The following is a 9611-nucleotide window of genomic DNA, read 5'->3' as shown; positions in this document are numbered from 1 at the left end:
ATTTCTTATATGGAACATTATTTACCCTTATCACAGAATGTGTTGGGCTGGAAGGGACCTTAAAGGTCATCTAGTCTATCATCCCTCTCACCCCCCTTCTGAGTTCAAGAGGAAACATGCCATTTGAATACTGTAATTTTACAATTGGGATTTTCTCCTTCCATCCTCAAACATTTTTTAATCTCAAAGGGAGAGAAATGGGCTTCTGCATCTTTGTTTCATATTTTTAGGTTCTGACTTACAGTGTTTTAATTATTTGTGTCACCTCCCCTCTCATATCCAAAACAAAGATAGGAAAAAAGTTACCATTTCTTTCCATGAAAAATTCAGATCTCATCTACTCTGTAAGGCTCTGTGGGGAATCATTGCTTGCCTGTACTTTAGGAGGGAGCTGACCTCTTGCTGTTTATGCAGAGCCTAGAACAAATGGAGTTGAATTTCAGATGGGGCCACTAAACTCTACCACAGTGCTAGCAGTTATTACAGAGGAGACTTTCAGAGGCACTAAGGCCTGATGGGTCAGCTCTCCTGGCAGGTTAATGAAATTGGTCGAACTTTCATGCTGTGAAATAGGGGTATCATGAGGCTGGAAGGTGATTGAACTGAAAGGTCTCTCAAACTTTTAGTTTAATGCAGTGTTATTTGTGGGGAAACAAGTCTGCTAAAGAGCTGTCATTCCACCCACTTCCCTTCAGGTGATGTGGAAATGCCAATGCTGTTTATATTCTCTGAGTTGCTGGGAAAGACCTCCAGAGAATCTAGTTTCTGAAATTGCAAGCAATAACAGAAAGCAAACAGAAAATAACAAGAGGAGATTGATAAGGGCAGTTTGGCTTTGAGAGGGGTACAATGACTGTTTCTGGGATAGAATTATGCAGCTGGCATTTTCATTGCATGTGAGCAGATGTGAATATGTCACCAAATTTTAAAAGAGTGTCTGTTTTGTTCAGTTATGTGTTTCTGGTCACGCTGCAGAAACCTGAGTCCCTCCTCTACAACCTGAGGCAGGGGTCTCTCGTAGCATTCCTTACATCAATATACCCCTCAGTGAAGACCGCAGGCTTGATGCCTTGGACTGGTTGGGGGCAGGTGTCATAGACCGTGTGTTTTTAAGTCTGTTGGTGAATGTCACACACGGAAAATACATTTTTTTTGTTGCTTGGTTCCCCACTTTCTAGTCAGGTCACTCTTCCTCTAGATGCTGTATTTATCATTAAGTAGATTTGGAACAGGGCGGACTTACCCGAACTGGAACTTCCTCCCAATCAGTCCAGTTTCCAGGAAGAGCAATATAGGTAAAGCTTCTCTAAACACCTGCTTTTGTCATGTCTTTCTGAGACATATGCATGATACTTCTTTTACTCTCAAAAAGATAAGTCAATATTAAAAATCTTATTTATGAACACTTTGTGTTACATTCCTTGGATGCTGGTGGGGTACATCTGAATCCTATTGAGTTAATCTGGAATGCTAAATGCTCAGCAGATTAAAGTTTCCATGTTTGTATGTGCTTAATGAATGTCTGTCTTTTCCAGTCCTTCCAACTTGCCTTTTAGCTGCATCTGCTTGACATACTGAATTCCAGTGAGCTATATTACTGAAGAAGCCCCGACATTCCTAAACCACATCGTGAAAAAACAGCAGTAGAGATTTTTTAAAATCAGTTTAAATCTTGTGGGATTTCTTACCACTCTTCTCCACACCCCAGTGCTTTCAGTATTAATATGTTTTTTAAGAGTCTTTTCTACTGTTTTTAACAGTGTTTACTCTGGATTTCTAACTACTAAAAAACAGCCTTGCAGAATTCTGGGCTTGCCATATGCTGGAGACATCCAGCTTTGTGACAAGAGTTGTGTACTGTAAGCAAGTTACAATGCAATGCTACATTTGCTAAAAATCACAGCAGGAGTGTTATGCATGGTTTGTGACAGTTGTACTATTTATTCAAATAAATAAATAATGATCACTTAGTTTTGTACATCTCTCTTCTTTTTTTTTTCCTAAATGGGCAAGAATGTGGGAAGAACTTATGGAAGATGAGCGCCTGCTGTCTTCATCAAGGATCTTAGATACATGATGATCTGTGCAGACTTAGCAACTCAAGTTTCTGGTCCTGGTACAGGTGATGAGATTGTATGGGCAGACACAAATAAGTGGTTTCATCAGCCACTTGTGGTTTTCTTAATTTATTTTTTTATGTTGCTCAGCTACTGGACCTGATCAAATTGTAAAGTAAAAAGGTAACTTCCACAAGAGAAAAGTAACTGAATTACACTCTCTGATACTGTTAGAAGACTTGGGGCCCAGTTCTGCAGCAGCAGCAGCACAGGAAGGAAGCCTGGCATGTTGAAGCCAGTCCTGTATGTGTCTATGGAGCACTTGGGAAGCCAGCAATCTGGAGTGACACTGAAAATGCCTGTGTGCTTTCCTTTGCTCTGGTATGGAGAGAGCATAGAGTGTCTCTCCAACAGAGCAAGGTTGTGTGGAAAAGTGGGAAAATGCATTATCAGAACTTGTTATTGGTGGGAGTGCTATTGATTCCTTGAATTGTTCTTCAGTGGCTACTTTTGTGTGAGGGCCAGGTGTGTAGGGTTGGGGGGTGTGTGTGTATGTGTGTGTGCATGAGGAGTGCTCATGTATGGAAATGTATGGAAAGCCTCTGAGTGCTGCCCTACAGAAGACTGGTTACTTCATGCAGTGATGGCAACATCAGTTTTTGGAGGAAAAAAGATGCTTCTCCATCACGTGTATTTCAGACTTCTCTTTTAGCACAGAAGCGCTGTATTGTAATGAGGCTTTTGAGAAAGAAATCCTTTGAGTTGCCAGTTGAAGTAGGGAGAGACCTGGTAATTACAGATGGCTTTCCCAGTGTTTAATTCTTTCTGCTCCCTCTGCCTGCTGATACAAAACTGGATTTGTATGAAGTTCCCAATATCAACTCCAACTATGTCTTCCTTTTGTTTGTTACTTACTACATTTCAAGGCTGAACTGAACTGAACTGAACTGAACTGTGGCATGCGCTTCTGCATAGGTAAGAAGATATGCTAGGTCTTTACTAATTTGCTGTATTGTTGTGCTTTTTACCTGCTTAAAAAATAGAGGTAAGTTTGCCCTTTGATTAAGGATTTTTTGGGTTAAGTTCTCAACTACTAAGAATTCATGACAACTGGAAATCTGTTTTCAACCTCCTTTGCTTTAGCCTCTTTATCACATGCTATTGGAGCTATTGGTTCTTATATGTGGCAACAATGCAGGAGATGGTCCCTTAACAGCATTCAACCAGACCAGCTTAATTAGCATGGCTGTCTGATGTCTCATTCGGGGATTTTGTGGAGGAAGGCAGAGTTGCTTTTGCTTTCTGGGGGTGTTAGTGAATATAACTGGTACCTGAAGGAAATGTCCAGGGGAAAGCAGTTGCTATAGGGACCTTTCCCTCTTTAATCAGTGATGGAAAAGGGAAGGAAGAGTAGCAAGCACTGCCTGGTGAAAACTGGTCTCAGATCTCGGATGAGCTTTTTGGGTCCTGGTGTGGCTAACCAGCTCTAGGATGAATGAGTTAATCTCCATCTGCCTACGTTTCTCCTTCTACCAGATAGGTAGAGTAGTGCTGATCCGCTTTGTAAAATGGTCAAGGGACCAGGAGGAAAAGGTGTAATGTAGCACAGTGATTTTGTCTATTGTTGGCTGTTTTATTATTATACACAAAGACAAGTGCACTGTGGGTCGCGCCAGAGGCAGACCAGCAGACAGTTTTGCCATGCAGTACCAGGGGAGAACGATCGTATCTATCTAATGCTCTCTGGTACTTCAGGAGTTGGGGGTTTGCATGTTTCCTGCATTTGTATTTCTGTTTATTTTAGTCTCCAGCGGGGACCAGGCACATAGACAATTAAGTTCCGGATGCAACTGTGGTTTCGTTTTTAAGAGCAGCCAGTACCGTGTGACGCAACTTCCCTCTCGCGCGCTCCACGTCCTTTGCGCTGCCCCGCATGGGAGGCTGCAGCTCCGGCCCAGGACACGTCCAGCCTAGGGGTCAGTCCCCTCTCCCTGTAAATTTGATTGTGCCTGCTGTGAGAAAAGATCTTGGAAGAGCTTCTGAGCTTCTGGAGGATTGCTGGAGGAGACAATAGTAAGTTTCGGAAAAGGGACTCTTTTTTTAATTTTTTTTTTTTTTTAATTGTAAGACTTTCTATGTCCATGTGGATTTTTCTTGCTAAGACAACATCTCTTCTGATCTTAATGATCAAAAAGATCTCTTGAAAGATCTGGTACTAAACAAGGAAGTAAAAGTACATTTTAAACTGGATACACAATGCATATTCTCTTTTTTTTCTCATTTAGTTTTCAGTTCTGGTTTTACGAAGGCAGAAATATTACTACTAACATTAACATTCCTACTTGGTGTTTGTTCTCTCCTTTGTATGATCAATTTAGACAATTTTTCCTAGAGAATGTGTTGGAAGTAATGTGAAGTAGGGCTTTTGTCTCTTCAAACAGGAAAGGAAACAGTTGAAACAATTCGGTAATGTTGCTCAGTGCCTTGTGTGTATTCTACAGCTAGTTTGCATGCCAGAGACCACTGGTGGCTCATTAATGCTTTCTATCATATATCAGATATCTGATATCAGATACTCAGGGAGGAAAAGTGAGCTGATCTGACTCACTTAGAAAATTAGTTGTTCTATCGGTAGTTGTGGCAGTGCGGCATTGTGCAATAGTCGAGCTTCTTGGCCTAAGAAAAATTCACTTGGCTGCCTCGGCAGATGGCAGAGGAGAAATGAATCGGATTGGGAGCCTCGTGACTTTAGAACAGACAAGCCTGTAATATCTGTGGCATTGTCTCAATAACAGAGAATGAAGGATCAGATTGGGCCATTTCATTTGAACAGCCAATAATTAAACCTCAGTTTTGTTTAAAGATGTCATTGTGAAATGCATCTACAAGTGGTGTTCAAGCAGTTGTCTCCTACAATGACCTCTTCTCCAAGTACTGATAAATAACGCGTTCAGGAGGATGGAGACTGGAAAAACAAGAAGTCAGTCACAGCTCTGAACAGCAAATTGGGACGATGGGCTTGCAGGTTGGTTGCAGCAAACGTGGAAGCTTGAGCGTGAAAACTGAATCCTCCATCCCTTCCTATTTCTCATTAAACTGCTAACCCCAAAGAAGGAGTTCCCACCCAGTCATGTTCCATTTTATATTGTTTGTACAGTATGTTATTCTTTGAAAGGCTGCTGTCAAAGATCAAGCCTCAAAGAAATGAAAGTTGCCACATGAAGGGACTGCTCACGAATGCTAATAATTAGTAATGCACAACGAGTCTATTAAGTGCTAAGGAACTGCAGTTCTCAGGCCCTGAAATGGTTGTGGGAAATCAACGTAGGTGAATGTGAAGTGAAACACATGGGGAAAAAAAACCATACTAGCTCTCCAGATAAATGATAGGCTTGGCGCAGCGTGTTGCTATGTAGGAGTAAGGTCTTGGGGGTGTAATAGATCCATTAAAGTGCCGCCTTAGCACTCGGCCATGATCAAAAAAAAAAAAAAAGCAAACAGTTTTAGGAATGAGGAGAAGAGGACTGAGAAGAGTGGAGAACAACGCAGCGAGCAATGAGAGGTTGCAGTGCACCTACTTGAATCTGCAAGTCTTGTTCCAAGTGAGAGCTCAGAAGAGGGTGACCAGGGTGAATAAAGGTACTATGGAGTGGTTTCTCTGTGAAGGATGACTAAGACACAAGCTGTGCTTCCTCCGTTGCAGGAAGAGATGATTGTTGGGTGTAGGATAGTAGTACAGTAGTAACAGAGAGATGTGAAGAATGTGGATCCATTGGTCTCCTTTGTGTTGTGCATAGCAGCGAGCTTCAGGGGAAGCTGGCAGGTGGCAGGTCAGAGCAAGCAGCGGGAGGTGGTGCTTCACACAGGGTAAAGCCACGCTCTTGGGTTTCTCACTGCTGAGTGGTGGGAGATACATGTACATACTCAAGGGGTGAACGGGAAGTTCATGGCAAGTAAACATAATTACCAGGACCCCGGTTTCAATTTAGGAAGGCTGATCTGCAGGCTGTTGAAGTGTTTTAGAAAAGTATCTATACGTGCTTGCTCTGTTTATGTTTTGCTGGGTTTTTTTTTTCCCCAATAGGCTTCTGCCTTTGGGTACTGTAAGAGACTGGATACTAGGCAAGCTATTCTTACTCAGTATAGTAATTTTAACACTGAGTAGGACACAAAGGACTGAGACCCTAGAGGATATTAACTTAGGCTATTGCAAATGCTTAATTTCAGGCCTTTTCTTACAGACTTCCAAATTTTAAAGAGCAGCTTCTGATGCTTGGGTTCCTTGAACAAAAAGAGACAAAGATGTGTCAGGCAGCACACATCACCTACATGTGTAAGTAGTCAAAAGAAGTAAGAGAGACACAAGACCAAGTATTGCAGCAAAGCTGAGTTAGTGCAAGTTGTGGTTTAAACAGACAAGTACAGAAGGCTTACGAGCAGGACTTCCCACAGCACAACAGCTGTCAGAAACCTAGTTTAAAAGAAAGTTGTCCTTAGGTTGCTCTGTATTAATTAACTTTTCTCTCCAAGGTGATTTCATCCAAGCAGTCTTATCTTGGTAATTCAGTTATTCCTCAGGCACTAAATGACTCAATTTCTCCTATCTTATTTTACCAAGCACCTTTTTAGAGACGGCCACCATAACGGAACTAATTCTCTCGTGACGTTTTCCCCTAGTGACTTGCTAGGGAATTTGTACCTAATTTGTTTACCATACTGATGTGCAAAAGTATCCAATCTCTATTTTCTACCAATATGCTCAGCTTGGCAATATCCATGTTATAAGTGGATGCTCATAATGCACTTTGACAGAAATCTTTAAAAAATATGTGAGAGAGAGGCTGCAGAGCAGCATGATCCTGTCTGGTGTATAAAGCTATAAAGCAGAGAATTGTCACTTTGGAGATCTTCGGGCAACCGAATCTGCTGCAACTGCCTTGCCCCACTGTGCTTATAGGGTTGGGTCAATCACAGCACCTCACTTCAGGCACCTGTGGTAGCAACTGAGGCTGTCTGTTTGGTAACAGAAGGTAGTTGGTAACTGGAAAATGCAAGCCAAAGCTAGACCCTTGTTTGAACACTCTGGATTACTCTTTAAAGGTGCCATATCCACTCATTACATAGGGAGCCTTGAGAGACAGGGCTCCTGAAATGGGCATTTTGGGCAGACAGAAGGAGTCCTCTCGTGTGATACTCGCTTTCTATTAAAAAAGACCAAAAAGAGTCAGTCTCCCCTCTCCTACAGTGGCCCTGCAGCACTCTACTTCAGACAGAAGGGAGAGCATTTCCCACCCACAAACAGGTAGCACTCCCATTTAGAGAACAGAGCAGCAGTCCATTCTGCTGGGTGCCCTGTGTCCAGGAGCAGCTGGGATTTGCTGATTCAGAGGAGTGTAAATTTAAAGTCTTACTGGTCATCATATTGCTGTCTTCTCTCCTCTGGCTTTCATATTTTCAGGACTGTTAAGGAAGATGAGATCTCTTACTCATGCTAGTACAGTTGGTGCTGTGACACAAACCATATGCTGCCATGGTTCCTTCTGTAGTTCCCTTAAGTTGCAGTATATAACTGATTTCTTGCACTTAAATCAACATACATTTGGCTTAATAAAGAAGCCATCTTTCTTGCATAGCTGAAAGGCCGGGCCCAAAGACTGCCTGAGTTGGCAGCCAGTCATAAGGGGTGTTCCCCAGGTTCAGTATTGGAGCCAATTCTGTTTAATAATCAATGATCTGGAAAAGGGGAGTGAGTGCACCCTCAGTAAGTTTGCATACAAGAAATGGTGTGAGTGTTGATGTGCTTTGAAGGTAGGAAGGATCTGCAGAGAGATCTAGACAGGCTGGATTGATGGACTGAGGACAACCTTAGGAGGTTCAACAGGCCAAGTGCCAGATCCTGCACTTGGGACACAACCACCTCAGGCAACGCTGCGGGTCTGGGGACAAGTGGCTGGAAAGTTGCCTGATGGAAATGGACCTGAGGGTGTTGGTCACTAGCCAGCTGAACGTGAGCCAGCAGTGTACCCAGGTGACCAAGAAGGCCAACAGCATCCTGGCCTGTATCAGGAACAGTGTGGCCAGCAGGACCAAGGAGATGATTGTGCCCCTGTACTCGGCACTGGTGAGGCTGCATCTTGAATTCTGTGTTCAGTTTTAGGCCCCTCACTACAAAAAAGACACTGAGGTGCTGGAGTGTGTCCTGAGAAGGGCAATGAAGCTGGTGAAGGGTTTCGAGAACAAGTCTTATGAGGAGCAGCTGAGGGAACTGAGGAGGTTTAGTCTGGAGAAAAGGAGACTGAAGGGAGGTCTTACTACTCTCTACAACTACCTGAAAGGAGATTGTGGTGAGGTGGGGGTTGGTCTCTTTTCTCAACCATCCCTGAAGCTGTTTGGAAGATGTGTAGATGTGGTGCTTAGGGACATGGTCTAGTGGTGGACTTGGCAGTGTTACGTTTGCAGTTGGACTCAATGATCTTAAAGGTCTTTTCCAAACTACACAATTCTGCTACAGTACATTTCTTAAACAAGTCTATTCAGATTCTACTGTCTGTAACTTTTTCCTGAGAAAAAAGCGGAAGCATCCTAGTTTTTTTAGCCTTGTGGACTTGACTGAAAAACCTTTATGCAAACATGAAGATTGCAAAAGCAAACCCTTAAAACTGAACATTTCCTGCCACGTAAGCTGCCTGTAGAGCCTAGCTCTATCTTTTGTGTTATCTGTGTTGAGGCAGCATGGCACAGCCTTACATACCCATAGTTAAAAAGTCAGACTCATCTCAGCTTGCACAGTGGTGTGAGTTGCGGCTTCTAGAAGAGTGGGAGATATCATGGCCAGCTTCTTATTTGTGGATAGCTGCTGGTGACAAAGATGAACTTCAGCTGGATGTCTGGTAGGACAGCACATATAGATGGCTATGCAGCCTCTCCACACAGCTCCGACAACCCACTTCCCTTCTCTGATTTCTTCTGTCCTCCAAGATGACTGCTAGCTGTTTTGGAGAACCTGACCCATAGTTTTGTGTTGTTTGACATGGCATTTTCACCACTGTATTGTCGTTCTGCTTTCGTTTGAGGACATCTGGCTTGGCAAGGAAAGTTGCTTTTCAATCTGTGTTTAAAATAAAAAAAAAATCTTTGAGAAGCCATGCAACTTAATCTAACATGAAGATGGGATTGTACACAGAAACATGTAATTTCCTCACAGTTATACAAACTGGTCTAATAACAGAAATGGCTTATATTTATGAGCTTGTCTCAGTAGTTTAACTACTATATTCTTGATTTAATACTTCCTAAGTATTGGTAATTTTTAAAGCAGATGTCCATGGCTACCTAGGAACTGAAAGCTTTTTTGTTTCAGTTGAAATAGGATTTTACTAATCTAATTTAGATGAAACAGAATTAGATGCAACAAAGGCAAGTTTTAGTACTTGAGGGCTTTTTTTCTACATTTTGATGATTAACAGAAAAAAATGAAGTTCTTTTTAGTATCTTTTTCTTTACATGTATTTAAGTACACTTTCAGATTTTTTTTAAAAAAGGAATCCACCAGTC

This window comes from Apaloderma vittatum, unplaced genomic scaffold (assembly GCF_000703405.1).
Source record: "Apaloderma vittatum isolate BGI_N311 unplaced genomic scaffold, ASM70340v1 scaffold8727, whole genome shotgun sequence".
Lineage (NCBI taxonomy): Eukaryota > Metazoa > Chordata > Aves > Trogoniformes > Trogonidae > Apaloderma > Apaloderma vittatum.
This window is presented reverse-complemented; position numbering follows the sequence as displayed.